The 21,191-nt window shown below is 38.0% G+C and overlaps 1 protein-coding gene across 6 annotated transcripts in view; it reads right to left on the bottom strand.

Annotated features, from left to right (window-relative positions):
* The window catches only part of CDC42SE2 (CDC42 small effector 2), a 108,278-nt gene that overhangs the window by 50,338 nt on the left and 36,749 nt on the right, over nucleotides 1-21,191 (bottom strand). The gene's annotated exons all lie outside the window — the stretch shown is intronic.

Genomic DNA, 21,191 nt, shown 5'->3' with positions numbered 1-21,191 from the left:
GAAAAAATATGTGCAAACAATGCCACCCACAAGGCCTTAATTTCCAAAATATACTAACAGCTCATACAACTCAACAACAACAAAAACAACTTAATCAAAAAACGGGCAGAAGACTAGAGAGACATTCTCCAAAGAAGAAATATAGGTACATGAAATAAGTCCATGAAAAGATGCTCAACACTGCTATTATTAAAGAAATGCAAACCAAAACTACAATCAAGTACCACCTCACACCAGTCAGAATGGCCATCATTAAGAAGTCTACAAATAACAGAGAGGGTATAGAGAAAAGGCAACCCTCCCACACTGTAGGAAGGATGTAAATTAGTACAGCCACTATGGAAAACAGTATGGAAGCGCCTCAGAAAACTATTTTAAAATAGAATTACCATATAATCTAGCAATCCCACTCCTGCACATATACCTGAAAAAACTGTAATTCAAAAAGACACATGCACTCCCACGTTTCTAGCAGCACTATCTCCAATAGCCAAGACATGAAAACAACCTAAATTTCCTTCGAGAGGTGAATGGGTAAAGATGATGTGGCACATATATACAATGGAATACTACAGACATAAAAAAGAACAACAAATAATGCCATTTGCAGCAACACGGACACAATTAACTATCATACTAAGTGAAGTAAATCAAAAAGAGAAAGACAAATACCGTATGCTCTCACTTCTATGTGGAACAGAAAATACTGCACAAATGAACACATCTATGACGCAAGACTCAGACACAGAGAACAGGCTTGTGGCTGCCAAAGGGGTGGGGAGTGGGGAGGGCTGGACTGGGACTTTAGAGTTAGTAGGTGCAAACTGTTACATATAAAAAGGATAAACAACAAGGTCTTACTGTATAGCATAGGGAACTAAACATCCTAAATAAACCACAATGGAGAATAATATAAAAAAGAAGACATAAGTGTGTATAACTGAGTCACTTAGCTATATAGCAGAAATTAACACAATATTGTAAATCAACTACACCTCAATAAAAAAACTGAAAAAAATGAACTGCACTCCATTCATATGAAAGAATACTACAATAAACGGCAGCTTCATCCCACACACTGGTCAATTCTCACTGCCATGTTATTGACAACAAAACAATGCACATGGAAATACCTCATTTACATGAATTTCAAAAACAAGTTCAAAAAAAAAAACTTCAACTAAATTATTTTGTGTAGAGATGCATAAGGAAGTGTAAAAGTAAAGCAAGAAAATTATAATACAAGTCAGGAAAAGTGGTTATCTCTATGGCTGAGGGCAGGAATTAAGACTACGAAGAGACGCACAAGGGCTCTTGAAATGCTGATAATATTCTACCTCTTGATCTAGGTGGTAGTTACTCAAGTACTTGCTTTATAATTTTGTATTAAATGTACATTTATGGTCTATGCAATTTTCTACATATCATACCTTTAAATAACACTTTAAATATATAAGTAAAAGAAGCAAGTACTAACAATTTCAAGTTGTTGGAGTCATGGAAATGCAAAAAAAAAAACCCAAAATCAAGTAAAAATGAACATCCTTTCTAGAGACTCTGAAGGACCTGGTAAATTTGGGATGTTCGGGTGCAGAGAGGGGTAGTAAGATCTGAAATTATACCAGATGCCAAAGAGGTTTCCAACAGATGCAGAACCTACTAATCAATGACCAAGTCTGAGTTCTCAGTAAAGCTAAATCATAGCTGCACCAGCACTAAATCTGTCTCAATCTAGTTAAAATCATTCTTTTGATAGTGACTTGTGGTACAAAGTTCTTCGGGGGTGGGAGGGGGGGAACATTCTAAAAAGAGTTTTCAAACTATGTATTTATCACAGACCTTCTTTTCTGTGGCTAAAGTTCAAAATCAAGCCGAGGTTCCCTGAATTCAGTTGTAAAAGGCACACTTGGGGGCACATGCAACTACTGAAGAGAGGTTAGTTTTTCTTCTCAGAATGACTGGGATTACAGGTTAGTCTTTTCCACTGTTTCGTGTAAATGTAATCACATAGTACTTAAGAAAAATATTCTGGCTTTTTTCATTCAGCACGTTTCTGAGATTTTCCACTATGCCTCTATTAGCTAATTCATATAGACTTCCACTGTATAAGACACAGCACAATGTAACTGTTTCTATTTGTTATTTCCAGTTTTCGGCTATTAGAAATGCTGCTGTGAATTAGTATATACAAATATTCATGTGAACAGAAGTTTTCATTTCTCCTGGGTAAATATTTAGAAAGAGAACTACTGAGTCATATTTTAAGAACAGTTTGAACTTTAAACTGTTTTCCAGTTTTCCAATTCGGTTGTACCATCTTGCATTTGTACCAGCAACGTATGAGAGTTCCAACTGTTGTACCTCCTACCAACACTTTGTGTCCTTAATCTTGTTAATTTCAGTCATTCTCTGTGTATGAAGTGCTATCTTGCTGTGATAGCAAGCCACTCACATATTTTCTTCTTTGGCTAGGTATAATCAGATCTTTTGTCCATTTTTTAAATTTATGTGTCTTTTTCAGCTATGCTATTTCCATATTCTAGATCTAGTCCTTTGTCTGATAAGTCTTTTGTGAGTATTTTTTTCCTGGTCTTTGTCTTTCCATGTTTTAAAAAACAACATTTCTCAGAGAGTTTAAGTTTTTTTAATAGTCGAGTTTATCTATTTTATCTTTTATGATCTGTGTTCTAAGAAATGTGTGCATGTTCCCCCAAACAGCTTTTCTTCAGTTATCTTTTCACCCACAACTTTCATTTTTTACTTTTCAGCCTATAATTCTCTTTTAGTTATTAGTGGTAGTACAAAGTAAAGGTGAATGATTCCTTTTTTTTGACAAGGATATCCAATTGCTCCAGATCATTTCCTGATGGATCCCTTTGCCTACTGACTTGATGTGGTACTTTTTACTGAAAATCAAGTAACTGTTAAGTTTGGGTCCATTTCTGGGCTGATTATTAATTACACTGACCTATTCCTATACCAGAATCAGACTGCCTTTCTGATACGTGTGAGTGCCAAGTCTCTTCAGTAGTGTCTGACTCTCTGCGACCCATGGACTGTAGCCTGTCAGGCTCCTACATTCATGGGATTCTCCAGGCAAGAATACTGGAGTCGGCTGCCATGCCCTCCTCCAGGGAATCTTCCCGACCCAAGGGGTTGACCCAAGGATCGAACCTGTGTCTTATGCCTCCTGCACTGGCAGGCAGGTTCTTCACCCCTAGCGCCACCTGGGAAGCCCGTTATAGTTTTATACTGCGACTTGAAATCAGGTAGTGATCAATCTTCCACAGTATTCTTTTACAAGATTACTTTGGATTGTCTAGATGCTTCACATTTCCATACACGCTTGAGGATCAGTTTGTCAATGTCCAAAAAAAAAAATATATATCCTCTGAATCTGACTGGGACTGCATTTTTTTCTGACATTTGGAATTTCACATTTTAACAATATTGAGTATCTAATCCATTAACATGGGGCTTCCCTGCTGGCTCTGCAGTAAAGTATCCGCCTGCCAATGGAGGAGGCATGAGTTCCATCCCTAAGTTGGGAGGATCTTCTGGAGGAGGAAATAGCAAAACCCACTCCAGCATTCTTGCCTGGAAAATTCCAGAGAGAAAGGAACCTGGCATCTGCAGTTCATGGAGTTGCAAAGGAGTCAGACACAAGTTAGCAACTGAACAACAACAGTCCACTAACATGGCACATCCAGCAGCCTGTGGTTCTCACTGTACAGGTTTCCTGTGTATTTTTTGTTGCATCACTTTTGTTTTTTGAACTTTGTTTACAGCTTTCCTAAGAAAGCTTCTCTTTTTCTTTTTTGCCTGCACTGCGTAATTTATGGATCTTAGTTCCCTGACCAGGGACTGAATCTGGATGAAAGTGCAGAGTCCTAACCACTGGACAGCCAGGGAACTCTCCATATGAAAGCTTGAAAGTCACAAAAGTCGATTTTTATCACAGATTAGGGGGTTTATCTTACTTCTAACAAATTTTCATCATGAATTGGTTTATTTTACCTTTCCCTGGATAATAAACCTATCATCCCACATAGTTTCATTTAGGTTTACTTTTACAAATTATCTTGAACATTAGTATTTTATAGATATAGTTAGGTAGCATTTTCAGTCTACCCAGGCTTTTGCTTTCTGACATCTTCCTTTTCCCCTTAATTGAAACTCAAGTACTTAACCCAAACATATACGTATGTATGGGAGGGTTTCTTACGTTGGCTCAAACCTGAGAGAGTTTGCAATGTAAACAGGTAACACATAAGAAAACTACTGTTCCCTTCTCTAATGCTCACACTTCTCACCCTGGCATGAGAATGAATACCACGCCTACCTTTTCTAGCTTTAACAATAAATCCTCCTTTTCCTTTCCTGCTACTTTCCTTCTTCCAGTTTCTCTCTCTCCCTTTTCTATCTCTTCATCCACTGTCCTAAAACACTTCATTAGCGATATAGAATTAGAAATAACAATTCTGTGACAGAGCAGGTTTCCAATTATTAGTTCATGGATTGAAAGCTATCTTTTGTCCTGAGTCTAGGTAGATATTTACACCTACCCACTAATATTAACAAGGAAACCACATGAGATGTTCATTATCTGTAACACTGAATTCACTGTCTTTTCCCCCACATCTATGTCTATGTTACCTTTCTTGGTGGGTGGCATCATCATACAAGGTTTACCAAGCAATATATACTCAAATTCTCTCCCACTACCAGCAGTTCAGGGAATTAAAAATCATAATGTAAAATACTTCCTTATATTTAAACAAATTTTTACTCTTATTCAGGGCTTCACAACTCGCGCAGTTGTTAAGAATCCACCTGTCAATGCAGGAAACATGGTTTCAATCTCTGGATTAGGAAGATCCCCTGGAGAAGGAAATGGCAACCCAGTCCAGTATTCTTCTCTGGAAAATCCCATGGACAGAGGAGCCTGGTGGGCTACAGTCCATGGGGTTGCAAAGAGTCAGACATGACTGAGCACATCCATATTACCTTACTCTTACTAAAAAATTAATACGAGCACAAAGATTTTTAAAGTATTGGTAAGCAATAAAAAGCTGTTTAAAATGGCAAATATAACATATAGTGACTAACACTTTATGGGCTTCCCTGGCGGCTCAGACGGTAAAGAATCTGCTTGCGACGCGGGAGACCTGGGTCAATCCCTGGACTGGGAGGACACCCTGGAGAAGGGAGTGGCTACTCACTTCAGTATTCCTGCCTGGAGAATCCCATGGACAGAGAAGCCTGGTGGGCTGCAGCTATGGGGTCGCAAAAAGTAGGACCCGTCTGAGCACCCAGTACTTTCACCTCAGTCAGGGCATTAGGAGGTGTTCTAATGTGATTCTCTGGGCTTCCCAGGTGGTGCTCACGGTAAAGACCCTGCCTGCTAATGCAGAGACATGAGAGACAGGAGCTCGATGAAGGAGGAAACGGCCACTCACCCCAGTCTTCTCGCCTGGAGAATCCCGAGGACAGAGCAGCCTGAAAGGGCTGCACTCCATGGGGTCACAAAGAGTTGGATACGACTAAAGCCACTTAGCACATACCTCTCTGCTGGTAGTCATCTTTAAGTTATCAAGGTGTTTCTTCTCGTATTTATGAATAAGATGACAACTGCTATTTCCTGTTATTAACTTCTAGATAATTTAACCTGATTTTCTGTTAAAATAGATGAGAATATGTCTTTTTTAAATCACTGCCTACCTTCAAGCTCCCTTTCACTTATCAACACTGATAATTTATAGTTTTTGGTTGAATCAATAATCAGTGTTTGTTACTACAACTGCCACTGCTGAAACAAGTCATCTATTAGAATTAGCTATTTTTTCTTGAATAATCATTAGTTTTTCTGTGGTTAGTAAGTCCTGAGAATTTGTGTTTGCTTGGTTTTTCTATGTATATATACCAGAACTGTTGCTGTTTAGTCAATAAGTCATGTCCAACTCTTTTGTAACACCAGGGACTGCAGTCCACCAGGTTCCTCTCTCTGTGGGATTTTCCAGGCAAGAAAACTGGAATGGTTGCCATTTCCTTAGATGGTAAAGAATCTGCTTGAAATGCAGAAGATCCAGGTTTGATCCTTGAGTGGGGAAGATGCCCTGGAGAAGGAATGGCTACCCACTCCGGTATCTTACCTGGAAAATTCCATGGACACAGGGGCCTGGTAGGCTATAGTTCAGGGGGTCGCAAAAGAGTCACGACTGAGCAACTAACACTTTTCGCTTTCTCCCAGGGGAGCTTCCTGACCCAACGATTGACCCCGAATCTCCGGCACTCCCAAGTGGATTCTTTACCACTGAGGCACCAGGGACTGCAAAACACTTTAATTAGCTCTGTGCAAGACCTGTAATTTCCAAATACCTGAACATGTGAGTAGATGTACTGAGTCAAATTTTCTTTTGATTTCATCACAGATCTATCTATCTAGCCTCTTGCTTCAATCTTTACTAGATGCTCTCAAGGCATATTTCCTTTGGTTCCTTTCCTGGGCTGATGCCCTCTTTCTGAGAATCAACTCTTCCTTTTTCATCCTCCTCAGCTTATTTTGTAAAAGAATCACACATTCCAGTTCATTATCTCCTTAGTGAAGGACAGCCTGGCATGCTGCAGTCCATGGTGTGGCAGAGAATCTGACATGACTTGGCAAGTAAACAACAACACATTCTAGTAGCTTCTTAAGAAAGAGTACGGGGAAGAAAAAATGTTTTAAATGCTTGCATTTGACTTCTAATTGACTGGTTAAATACAGAATACCAAGTTAAGGATCTTTTCCTCAGGACTTTAAAGGCACTGTTTCACTATTACTACTTTCAAGAGTTGCTGCTAAGAAGTCTGGGGACATAATTATGTTTCTTTTCTGGTGATATATTTCACCCTTCTCTGGGAAGTTGAAAGATTTTCTCTTTACTTTTGGAATTCTCAAGTTTTTCAGCGATGTAACTTGGTTTGGTCCTTTTTCATGCGTTGTGCTAGGGACTGGATGAGTTCTTTCAAACTGAAGAAAAATATTAGTACCTATACTACATGGTTGTTGAGAGGATTACATGAAGTACTTATGCTTAGCACAGGTAAGTGTAAATAATATTGATGATTACCAATATTTATCCACATTTACCAATTTTTAGATCACCATTTTTTCTTGCCTCCCAATTTTTCCTTTCAACTTCTTTCTTCTGCTTAAGAGTTTTTTTTTTCAGTAGTGCGTGCATGCTAAGTCACTTAAGTGTGTCCAACTCTTGTGATTCTGCTGTGGCCCACCAGGCTCCTCTGTCCATCAGGTTCTCCAGACGAGAATACTGGAGTGGGTTACATGCCCTTCTCCAGAGGATCTTCCGGACCCAGGGATCGAACCCACATCTCTTGTCTCCTGTATTGGCAGGTTCTTCACCACTAACGCCATCTGGGAAGGACATCATTTTAAATATTTACCTGCAAGTGGTAAGCTTCTCAGCTGTTTCTCTAAAACTGTGAATTTCCATTTTAATTCTGAAATAATCCATAGAATTTTGAAATAATTTACAGAACTACTAAAACGGAACAGAAATATACCATGTGCCCTTCACTCAGTTAACACTGTTAACCACACATTGCTGACACAAGGTCTGCATCCTGTCCCTAGCCTTGTACGACAGTTTAGCTCAGTACACAATTCTTGGCTGACAGTGTTCTCCCCCTCAGCCCTTTACACATGTTATTCTGACCACTACTGTTGCTGGTGAGAAGTCAACTGGCAATCTAATTTACTTTCGCTCTGTGAATGCTCTTAAGATTGTCTCTGCATTTGACCCCAATTTCATTGACTCTCTAGTTTCAGATTCATTTCTATATATGTATGATTCTTTTCCCTGTTTCTACTGCTACTTAACTTTTTGCTATTAATATTTTTCCCCAGCTTGTGACTTTCGTTTCAATAATCACAATTCTCATTTCCTTCAGTGTCTGTCTTTCATTCAGACAGTTTAGACTTACAGTCTTTTTCTGATTATTCTGTTAAAGCCCAGTGTTCCCTGGTTGAGGAACAACCCATGAAGCACAGTATTCACTTTCTAGTGCTTAGAAACCCATAAAGTGAAATGTGAAATTCAAGTTTACATTTTTTTAATTTAATTTCTCAGCTTAAGACTCTCACATCACATGGATAGTCACATTCATATTAAACACTGCTATCTACATGCAAGCTCAGAAAGAGTAATAATGTAGTGACTTAGAATTTAGACTCAGATACTAGAGAGCCTACACTGGAATCCTGCATTCCTCCACACTTTGGATGAATGATCCTGGGCAGGTTACTTAACCTCTGTGTATCTCAGTTCACAATTTTATAAAATGGTGTTTTTAACTATCTACCTTAACGGTGTTTGTGAGGATTAAATGAATAAATTTAAACTGCTTAGAATAGTGCTTGGTATACAGCAGGTTTAAAAAATCAGGTAAGTTTTTATTGTTAGCCTGATCAGATGATCAGATCAAACTAGTCGATTCTAAAGGAAATCAACCCTGAATATTCACTGGAAGGACTGTTGTGAAACTGAAGCTCCAACAGTATGGCCACCTGATGTCAAAAGGTGCCTCACTGGGAAAGACCTGATGTTGAGAAAGACTTAAGGCAAAAGGAGAAGGGGGAGGGAGACAATGAAGTGGTTAGATAGGATCACTGACTCAACAGCTATGAATGTGAGCAAACTCCAGGAGATAGTGAAGAGCAGAGGAACCTGGAGAGCTACTGTCCATGGGGTCACAAAGAATCCCATGACTTAGCAACTGAACAAAAAACAAATGATCATCATTGTCATCACTACTGCATCATTCTTTTTTCCCTTTCATCCAGGGAAAGTGAAAGTCGCTCAGTTGTGTCCAACTCTTTGCAACCCCATGGACTATACAGTCCATGGAATTCTCCAAACCAGAATATTGGAGTGGGTAGCCGTTCCTTCTCCAGGGGATCTTCCCAACCTAGGGATCAAACCCAGGTCTCCTGCATTGCAGGCAGATTCTTTACCAGCTGAGCCACAAGGGAAGCCCAAGAATATTGGAGTGGGTAGCCTATCCCTTCTCCAGTGGATCTTCCCGACCCAGGAATAGAACCAGTGTCTGCTGCACTGCAGGTAGATTCTTTATCAGCTGAGCTACCAGGGAAGCCCAGAGAACTGAGCAGAGACAAGTTTCCTTGATGCTTATCTAGGCAAGCAGACAAAAATTTTTCTAGTCCATCTATCTTTCTGAGACAAAGTAGCATGCATACAAAACTACATGAGTATGTTTACTATAGTTTATATTTAGGAGGGAGAGTATTAGGATAAATAAATAAAGCAAAAGCAGTACTAAGATAGCAGAGCATACAGTAGGATTAACAATAGAGGGTTTCCAGTTGATAGCTGAATGAGGAATTCTACCTTACTCCACCTATCACTTATTAATTACAAAAAAATACACTCATAATAAATGATATTTAGTAAGGTTTTTCACTTAGTGTAGAACGCTATGTATGTCAGAAGATTAAACTTGTTGAGGGGAATGCATACAATACCTACTTACTACCTGAACTGGCTGCCTTGTCTGTTTTGCAAGAGGAGGAGGGCAGTTAATTAAAGGCTTGAAGAATGAGAAGTATGTAATCCAAGCTTCCTGGTCGAGCACAGAACACCACCCCATCCATCCCTTGGGAACCTGAGTGCTGATCAGGCACAGAGTGCAATCATTTATCCCCTGCAGAACAAGGTAAGGCTCAGACCAGGCTTTGATACCGTGTTTCAGATTCATCCCCAGAGAGCACCAAAGCTCACTGTGATTTCCAATTGACTGCTACCTGCCTTGAGACTACTGCCTTAGGACTTTTTGTTAACTTGGTATTTTTCCTGGGGGAGGTGGGATGATACATTTTCAGCAACCAGTGTTATTTTTTAGCTGAGAAAAACACAAGATTTGCTATGATAACAGGACTATGTCAAGCTAAAAAGTACACTTAGTTGTTTCAAATTTCTTCACTCCAACACTGCCACAAAAATTAATAACTATATTATCAAAGTGCCTATAATACCCTATAAGAGATGACTAAGGTTATTAGGGTATTAACTTTTTTCTCAAGCCAAACGTCTAGCACAAACAAAAAAGCCACGTAGAATACATTTTACATATACAGTTCACACCACTGGCAAATTAAAGATGAACAATGACAACACCCATGACAAACATATGTCCTTTGCTAAAGACTAGTCAGACTACCAATTTACATACAGCTTTGGAGCTCTCAAACTTACCATAAATTATCATTTTTTCCCACAGTTGCTTAGGTCTCCACAAACTTATCCTTAAGACTAAATAGGGAAAAAAAAAAAAAAGACTAAATAGGTTTTCCTATTCTTAATGTGGAGGAAAGGAAACCAATGCAGAAAAAATAAGCCCTTACTAAAGTCACATGGGACTGAAGTGACAAGTGGGGAAAATTCTGAAAGATTTCAACAAATACACTGCCATTAACTTCACTACAAATAAACCTATCAAAATAAGTCAAACTCATTACAAATACAAACCATTGGAACCCTCAAAGAAAACCAATAATGGTAAGTGGACCTTGCTTCCAGTACTAAGATAAAATTTACAGTTTAAAAGAGCCAAATGACTTTAGAAAAAGAAAATATCCACACAGACATACAGAACTGAATTCACAGGTTTAAAAAAAAAAAATCTAGAAAATACCATACTAAAACCCCTTGGGAATTTTCCAGAGAAAATGTGAACAAAAATTACATCAATGCTATGAACTACAAATAGGCACCTGGTATTCTGACCTGTATTCTAAGGCGCACACAGGAGAAATATGCTGCCCTTAGCCAGAATGAGTTTGTATTTCTCCAAAAGAATCACTAAACTCTTCAGAGGAAAACTTGCTGTTATTTTAGCTTTTAAAAGTTTTCTTATCAAAACCATAAGTCCAGTTATATAACTATTAAAAAAAAAAGGGGGGGGTAAAATAATACTCCCAAAAGTTAAAATAAGGTATTTTCATATTTTAAATGATCTTCAAAATACCTTGAAAAAATTATTAAACAAATCTGCTATTCTCCTTGGTAAGCCCACACACAATTTCTTTTTTAAGAATAAGGTGTATTTTTTTTAAGAATAAGGTGTACTTTTAACTAAAAAAAAAATGGAACTTCAATAAATCAACACTGAGTATCCAGACTATATAAAAGAGACTTGAAAGGCCTATGAAAGCATTCATAGACTTGACTATGGATGAGTTAGAGCTGTGACAACGTTAAAGAAAAACTTAAAAATACATCTATGTGGGATTACAGCTGGTGGTTTAAAAGTCTTTGTGGTTGCTTAGAGAAAATAATGTAAGGTAAAAATACTTCTCTATCACCTTGCCACAAAGAAAATTTATAATACTTGTGTCGTGTTATCTATTGAAAAAAGAGTTTTCCATTGCTATATTAAACTTTAAGTGCAGTGTAACCATAAGGAAATTAAAAAGCACATGTACATTTAGCTTCTTTTTTTGGTATTTCTTTCTTCAAATTAAAGCAGGTAATCAATAACTTTGATACCACCTGTTAACTGGATAACAGAAATAAACTTCAGCATGCATTCTGAATGCAGGATTTCACCATACATGGATACATGTATTATTGATATAATACAGTTGACCCTTAAACAATGCAAGGAGTTAGGGGGTTGAGATCTTTTCCATAGTAGAAAATCCGAGTGTAACTTTAGACTCAGCCCTTCACACACAGTTCCACATCCACAGATTCAATCAACCATGGATCATGTAGGACGTACTTACTGGGGAAAAAATCCCCGTATAAGTGGACCCAAGCAGTTCAAATCCATGATGTTCAAGGGTCAACTGACCACATGTGTGTATTTGACAGATACTATTGAGCAATTACTATGTACTAGGCCCGTGAACATGGTAATGATCAAGAGCGAGTGGTTAGAACAGAACTAAAAGTTTTAGAAAGTTTATTACTCACCAGCCAGGCTGAACATAAACATGCAATAAGCACCAAACTGCAGGGTCACCTTCTACTTCTAATTCACTTTTAGGTTTTATTCGGTTAAGTCCCAGGACTCTGACAAGGAGAGCTAAGCATTCAAGTAGTTCACAGTTGGGGCGTATTCATTAAGGTACTGACGTAGAACTCTTAGTATACCCATCTGTTTCAGCCCCTGATGGAGTCAGATAAGATAAAAATTATATGGATAACTGTAGGGTTGCTCAAGTTTCAAAGAGAAGACCAAGCTCTATTTAAGGGGAAAAGTAAATGTCCAGAATGCCTGCATATGTTGCAATGGAAGAGAACAGAACGCAACCTGAGCATATAAGGAACTCACCAAAAAGTGACTGTTTTTGCGCCGTATCATACTGCACGTTGGGTTTTCAATCATTCTTTTTTGTAAAGAAAAACACAGTGAGAAAAAACTGCTATTTTTTCTACAGCTATGTAAGTCTCCACAACTTCATTTTCCAGCAGGAAAACGTCTCCTGCCTCACACAATCCTGAGGCAGAATACCCATCACCATGCTAGAATGGCCATTCTGATCCAAAATTTGGATTGCCTTTGAAATAGTAGCCATCGGAATTCACAGCTATTACACCACACTTCTACTGGGGATATGTAAAAAGAAAACTATAGAGTTGGGACCACATATTCCTTACAGACTTGAGGAACTGAAGGCATTCAACCTGGCCACCATTTCAACCATCAAAGATCATGTGCCACCAACAAAAAGCCTGAGAAAAATCAGACCATAAGATAGCCACATGCTGTGTTACACACAAGCTACCGAACAAGCGTTACAGAAACGATGGTCGCTCCTCAGTACAGATGTGATTACTTGCCGAAGTATAACACAGGTACTAAATAACAAATGTTTTAAATGTTCAAACCTTTTTGAATCACCTTATAAAATAACTCTAAACAATAATGGGGGGGGGGAGTTTTCTAATTCTTTCTAATTCTTGTTTAAAACAAGATCTTCATTTTTATATTCAAAGGAAAGCAGGTAATAATGGACACTTTTATCATGATGGTATGATGATGAAAATGATTTCAGAAACAGAAAATATCACTCAACAACATGGACCAGACAAGCAACAAGGATATACTGTATAGCATAGGGAAATATAGCTTTGTTTTGTAGTAACTTTAAATGGAGCTTAAGTTATAAAAAATACTATTTTTTTTTTGTAATTGCTATTTTGTACACCTGAAACTAATGTAATATTGTTAATCAAGAGGGAGTTCCCTGGTAGCCCAATGGTTACGATTCTGGGATCCCACTGCCATGCCCAGGTTTAATCCCTAATGGGAAACTGAAATCCCACAAGTAGTGTGGCATGGCAAAAAAAAAAAAAACACCTTAACCAACTATACCTCAATTTTTTTAAAAAATGAAAAAAATATGGACTATTTCTTGTCCATAAACTTAAATCATAGTAGGTCATACATGAGAAATTCAATATTCTTGGGTTTTCCAGCCTGTTTTTGTTTTATATAAGAAAAATCAGTGATAGAAAATTATAAAGAAAGGTCAACTAAATTGTAAACCGCTAATAAAAAAAAATGAGCACTAGTCAGATATTTCACTGTGTATTTCGATAAACACTATCTAATTTCTATTATCTTAAGAGGTAAGTATTATCCTTACTTTGGAAATAAAGAAACCACAGCTCAGATATGTCAAGTAACTTAATGGCAGACCACTTTCTCTTACATTTTTAACATACAGTTCAATGCTGTCTTAAATAACAATTATTTATGACATATAGATTCTTTTAAACTCCATCACGACAGACTCCAAATTATTATCTCTTATAGCACTTAACATGGTATTGCATCCCAATAGTTGAAAAAAAAAAAAAAAAAAAGAATTAAAACTAGGTTCTACCACTTATTAAGTGGCATTAATCTATAAGCTCTCAGTGTTAAAGTTTTCTCTTATAAGGATTATACCAACATTGCAAGATTACTGTGAGACAGGGTTGGTTTCTTCGCTGACAAAGGTCCATAGAGTCAAAGCTATGGTTTTTCCAGCAGTTATGTATGGATGTGAGAGTTGGACCATAAAGAAGACTGAGCACCAAATCAATGATTGATTCTGAACTGTGGTATTGGAGAAGGCTCTTGAGAGTCCCTTGGACAGCAAGGAGATCAAACCAGTCAATCCCAAAGGAAATCAATCCTGAATATTCATTGGAAGGACTGATGTTGAAGCTGAAACTCCAATACTTTGACCACCTTACACGAAGAACAACTGACTCATTAAAAAAGACTCTGGTGCTGGGAAAGACTGAAGGCAGGAGAAGGGGATGACAGAGAATGAGATGGTTGGATGACATCGTTGACTCAATGGACATGAGTCTGAGCAAGCTCCAGGAGCTGGTGAAGGATGGGGAAGTCTGGCGTGCTGCAGTCATGGGGCACAGAGTTAGGACACAATTGAGCAACTGAACAACAAAGGGTTAGTCTCTCTACCTCCACGCTGCTGTCTTGGGGGCCAGATAACTCTTTTTTTGGTGGGGCTGGGTACAGTCATGTGCACTGAAAGACGTTGCACTAGCAACGTTGCTAGTGCAACGTCTTTAGCCCTTATCTGGTAAAAAGCCAGTAGCATCCCTCTCTACCAGTGGTGACAACCAAGATTGTCTCCAGTCAAAATGACGGAGAATGGGGTACTCAAGAACCACTGCTGCAGGTAAAAGAATTATAAAAATGAACTGGAAAAGTATGTGATTTCCTCTGCTCTAGAGAATCCCCCTGAGATGGGAGGAGGGCAGAATTTCCTGAGCCAAGCCGCTAATGATAATACTCCTAAAAACAGCAATCAGCAACACAAAATTCTAATTACCTTCTGTGGTCTAGTAAAGATGGCTGCAGATTCTTGATTATGTCTCCAAATGAGAGAGAAAGAAATACCCTACCTTAAATTCAAACCACCTAGGTGACTTCTTTCACAAAAGAATGAAGCTGAAGTCATGATCTCGAACTGATAAGGCCACAAAAAGCCTGGTCCCTTGTGCTCAGAAGTCCAACTACATTAAGCCTGCCATGCTGGGAAGGCCACAAGTGTAGGCACGCAGGTTGAGAGTCCCAGCTGAGCCCAGACTCCCAGCCTCCTTAGCCAGAGCAACAGACAGGTGAATGCTTCTCCAGTCCAGACCATATGCTAGCTAAGACTATCCAATGACCTTTGTTGATGTCTCACATAAGAGAAGACTTGCCAAGACCTGCTCAAATTCCTGATCTTCTAAATTTAATAAAATAGCTGTCATTTTAAGGTTTCAGATAATTTGTTTTCACATAATTTGTTATATTTTTCATTCATATACTTTTCTTCTTTTTTTTCCCCATGAGACATTTGCCTCCCCAACTTATATCTATCTATGGCTGTGCTGGCCTTCACTATGGTACATGGGTTTTTTCCAGTTGTGGCATGTATTCTCCAGCTGCAGCGTACAAGCTTCTCACTGTGGTGTCTCCTCTTGTTGCAGAGCTTGGGCTCTAGGGGCACGGGCTTCAGTAGCTGTGGTGTGCGGGCCTGGCTGCCCCACAGTCTGTGAGATCTTCCTGGACCAGGGACTGAACCCGTGTCCTCTGCACTGGCAGGCAGACTCTCCATCACTGGAGTACCAGTGAAGTTCTACTTCTCCATTAGAGATTTTCACATGTAATATCTTTAAAAGTTATCATTATTGACTCAGATGAGGTCATCCAATTTCTATCAAGACCATGTGCTACTGGTCTCATCCTCCAAAATAAAGTCCTGAGGGGAAAAAAAGAAGTCAGTCTGGATTCCAGGAACAACATAACAAAGAAGCACAAAACTTGATGGGGATAAACTCCCACTGATTTTGTTGCGCAGACACTGGAGACCTATAGTCAGGAGCAAAGGGCGGCAGGAGTCAAAAGGCAAGAGTCTTTGTTTTTGTTTTTTTAGTTTCTAAAAAACTAAAAAGCTTTTTTCAGTCTGCCTTTATCTTTCCCTTAATTGCCCATTCACCAGAAATTAGCAGAAAAGCTCATATCTTTGTCAGCAGGATGAACTGAGGACAGCACAAAAGGCCTATGAGGGGAAAGTTCATGAAAACTCGTACAAATGGACTACCCTGAGGTCATTTACTCTTCTCAGTCCTTCTCCTCTCAGAAAACACTACAGAACCGGCGGTGAATTACGCTACAAGGAAACCACCCCTTAAAATTTCTAAGAGTTTAAAAAACAAGCCCTGACCAGGAGCGGCCTAACACAGTAGTAGCCAACAGAAGAAGGTGACAGCAATTCAGGGCCAGTGGCTGTCTGACCTGAGATCAAGCCTTTCCTCTCTTAAACTCACTCAGACCAACACAAGCCAACGTCTGGCTGTTGGCCATTCCCTAATCCATATTATTAGACTAAGTGGATAATATTCCTTCCCGAAGAATTATTAGCTTACTAGCTAAAATAAGTATTTGCAGCAAGCCATAAAATGGTTATATAAAAGACATATAATACACCAAACAACCCAACCACTAATGCAGAATTAGTGGATTAGATGCTCCAAGAATGAAGAGACCGAGGGGGATATAAGTAGTATGAATTCAGAAGAATCTATGGAAAAGAATCAAGTGGAGGGACCTCCCTGATGGTCCAGTGGCTAAGACTCCACATGTCCGATACAGGGGGCCCAGTTTGATCCCTGGTTGAGAAAGTAGATCCCAAGAGCCGCAACTAAAGATTCCTCATGCCATAACAAAGATAGAAGATTCTGAGGGCCATAACTAGGAACTGGAGTAGCCAAATAAATATTTTTTTAAAAGATAATCTTAGAGAAAAAAAAAAAAACAGAATCAAGGGGAAATACTGAGTATGAAAAGAAGACATCAAGATAATAGGAGTTTCAGAAAGAAGGAAAAAACAAAAAGGTTCAAGAAAACAACAAACATACTAAGAAACAATGAGAATAAATTTCCCAGAGTTAAAGAGAGAAGTCAAGATTGAAGTGTGTCAAGAGCCAAACATACAAGAAAAAAGCTCATTCCGAGAAAGACTAAGTGTGCAAGTGCAAATGTTTAGTTGCTCAGTCATGCCTGACTCTGAGACCCCATGGACTGTAGCCCGCCAGGCTCCTCTGTCCATGGGATTTCCGAGACAAGAACACTGGAGTGGGCTGTCATGCCCTTCTCCAGGGGTTCTTCCCAACCCAAGGATTGAACCCATATCTCCTACACTGCAGGAGAATTTTTTACCATCTGAGCCATCAGGAATATTAAGAAGACTGTGTAAGTTTGATAGTACTTTTAAAAGTTTACATGTAATGCAGAAATATCACTTTTGGAAATCCAGAAGGAATACCTAGTCATTCAGGAAAAAAAACAACCCTATATGCCAAAAAAATGTTTTATTGCAATACTTACTATGGTAAGAGGAAAACTCCCAGATACAACCTAAACACCTAACAACCAGGCAATAATTCATGGTTTAATGATAGATTTATAGTTATCGTCATAGTGTTGAAAAGAGGGTATGTCTAACAAATTTTACTATTTGAGCAGGATCAAAAAAATCCAAACAACATGAGAAGTTTACATTAAAGCTACTATGAGCATTTAATTTTCTAATTATTAAAACTGAAAAGTTTGCTTTTAAAAATCTGACAAGCTTGGTAGCTTGTGTGATAATGTTTAGCCATTATCCAGAAACAGCCAACAAAAATTATATTTCACACAGAATTTACAGAAACATTAGTTTCTGAAAGTATTTACAGTATCTTAATACTAAAGGAACGCATAATATACCTACTTTTTATTAAGCGGGAGTAGCTTATGGCAGCTTTTGGACTTTATAACTAATAAAATACTGTACAGAAAATTTCAACATCTACTCTGCCAAAGAAAGTACTTGGTCTTATTTCTACCAAGTGCTTTATAGTTTTATCATTTTCATTAGCTCAGCTCCACACGAGACTTCTGCCCGCCTTGATTTCTGGAAGGCTGCCCCAATTCTTCTCTCCCAGGCCTTGTTGCCAGGGTTGCAGCTGCACAACCAATTCTTATTAAAATGTAAGTCTTTGAAATGCAGGTCTATGGAAAGGGACATAAAGGATTTCATTATCTTTTCTCAAAACTCACAGCAAGGATTACACCCCCACCCTTTCCAAGCCATACCACCACTTAGCAGTCTTCTCCATCAACTCACACACCAAATATAATAAATGCAGCAGCTGTTTTAAATAACTCAAATAACTCATAAAGGAGTAGAACTGCTTAATAACGAACTTAATGTCTAGCAAAAAATACTTTTAAATGACTTCAAATACATATGATGCATAATAATTATTTCAAAGTGACTTACAGTGAGTATGATGTAATTATACAGCTGGATACTCACACAATGTGAGTAATAACACTTCTAAACACTACTACTAAATAATTCTAAAGAACACACATTTGCAAGACAATACACACTTATGTGATGATAATTTCAGAAACTTCAAGTTAAGAAAAAAACTGCAAGTGATTTAATCAAAATGTAAAATACTTTATTAGCTCTTAATTTTGTTGCAGAACTACTCATGCCTCTAAAATTTTCTTGTAAAAGAAGAAAAAGACTGAAGAACAATTTGCACTATTTTTCTTTTTCTTTCTAGAGTGTCATGTACTTTTGTGCTCTGGATAAAATCCCCTGCTTAAACACTGCTTAACTGTACTTTAAAAGACAATTTATGACTAAATTCATCTTATGAGAAAAGTTAACACAGGATTGTCACGATCAGGAAGGTAAACTGTTTTCAATTAAAAGTATAAAGAGTGGTTAGATAGTCTGTTGCAAAGTAAAATTGAGGTTTCTTTTAAAATTAAAATGTAACATTTTTAATGCTGATACACCACTGAGATTCTTGTAACATGCAGAACCTTCAAATTTTAACTATATTAGAGAAAAGAAGTAAAGTTAGCAAAATTCATTGGGGTTAATATAGCTAGCCTATTCCCTGGGCGTTTTATTCATGGTTAAATAAGAAGAAAAAAATAGGGGAGGCAGAGACCCTTGAGGATCTCATTATATAACACAGACCTGAAGTTACAGCAACAAATCACACTGGGGGAAAAAAAAAAGATAAATAGTTCTAAAAAGTGACCACTTGTTGCATTTTTGATGACTGAACTGAAATTAAGTAAATGTACCAGATAAACTATAAATATATAAGTACATTATAATGATTTTAAACTTGTTAAAAATGCTGCCTGAGATCAATTCATGTCCATTTTCATGGCTACTATCAAAAAAATAAAACAGACAACAACAATGTTGATGAGGATGTGAAAAAACTGAAAGGAACCCTGGTGCACTGTATAAACTGGTAAAATTGTAAAGTAGTGCAACTCCTATGGTAAACAATATGGAGGTTCCTCAAAAATTGAGAAATAACTCTTGTATGACGCAGCACTCCCACATCCGGCCGTATATTCAGAAGAACTGAGGGCAGGATCTGGAGGAGTGTCTGTACACCCGTGTTGTTACCAGCACTATTCACATGAGAGGCAGAATCAAGACAAATGTCCTTGAGCCAATGAACAGATAAACAAAATGCGATATATACAAAGTATTATCGTGATATATACATACAGTGGAGTCTTAAAAAGGAGGAAATCCTATCACATGGATGGATGAAGCTTGAGGATATTATGCTAGGTGAAATGAACCAGTCATAAAAAGACAGATGCTGTATGATTCCACTTATATGAGGTGTAAAATAGTCAAAGTTGTTTTGTTTGCTTTTCTTTTTGGCCACACTGCGTGCATGGCTTGTAGGATCTTAGCTCTCTGACCAGGGACTGAACCCAGGCCCAAGCTAAAATAGTCAAATTCACAGAAGACAGAGCAGAATGGTAGTTACCATGGGCTGGCAACGGGAGGCAAAAGGGAGTTGTTTAACGGGTACAGTTTCGGCTTTGCAAGATGGAACAGTTACAGAGATCTGTTTCTCAACAATGTGACTATACCTGGCACTACTCAACCACACACTTAAAACTAAGATGGCAAATTCCATGTTACATGTTTTTTACCCAATAGAAAACATTTTTAATGTAATTGGAGGTCTCACCCTTACAGATTTTCATGAGTTAGTAAAGATGAAAAATGGAATGAACTTTTTTTTAAACTAAGTACCGCATATTAATCTGGGTTTTTGCTTGTTTTGGTCAGGTATGTAGGTAATACACCATCATGGTGTAAAACTCAAAGGAAACAAAAGTAAATTATGAAAACTAAATTTTCTTCTCATCATTATCCCTAGCCACAAAAATTCTCTTCCCAAGACACAGCTGCCAATATTAGCTTCTGGTATAGCTGTTCATAGAAATTCTAATAATATACAAGAATATAAATATATATTTTTTCCTTTAAAAAACATTTTCATGGGACCAAATACATTATTTGTCACCTTGCTTTTTCATTCAACTCTTTATCTTGGAAATCAGGCAGTTTCAGAAACTTTCCAAAAAACTAGCCCTCTGTTTTGAAAGGCTGTATTTTATCTTACAGGTGTAAACCGCTGTCAACAGGTGGGAAGTTGTATTGTTTCTAAGTTTTTACGACTACAATCATGCTACAAGAAATTATCTTGTAAATTCACAAATGTGGGATATGAGACAGTGGGACTTATCTCTAGGATAAATTCAAGCAGTGAAACTGATGAATCAAAGGGTCTGTTTATATAGTTTAATCTGGGGGAGGCATTTTAAGTTTTGACAGATATTTTCCAAATCTTCTAAGAAAATGTACATACGTCCACTCTAACAACCTATCAGAGGGACTTCCCTGGTGGTCCAGTGGTTAAGAATCTGCCTTCCAGTGCAAGGGACATGGGTTCAATCCCTGGAACTAACAGGCCCACATGCTACAGACTCAATGCAGCCAGAAATAAACAATTAAAAAAGAAAAAAGGCAACACATGAGAACATCTGTTATTATCAATCGTAAAAGGCTCCCCTAACTCCAGCAGTTTAAAGGGAAAAAAACTCTTTCTTCCCTGAAGTGGAGAACTAAAAATACACACCAGTATATCAGGTAAATATACTGAGTTCCATAAAATTAAAATCTACAATTTTGAGTAAGACTACAAGGGTTGATATGCAGCCTAAGAAAAGCACTCATCCTAACAATCTCCAGCTAAGTCTTGGCTAGGCCT

Source organism: Cervus canadensis, chromosome 4 (assembly GCF_019320065.1).
Source record: "Cervus canadensis isolate Bull #8, Minnesota chromosome 4, ASM1932006v1, whole genome shotgun sequence".
Classification (NCBI taxonomy): domain Eukaryota; kingdom Metazoa; phylum Chordata; class Mammalia; order Artiodactyla; family Cervidae; genus Cervus; species Cervus canadensis.
The sequence above is the reverse complement of the archived record's forward strand: the minus strand, read 5'-3'. Positions and strand labels throughout refer to the sequence as shown.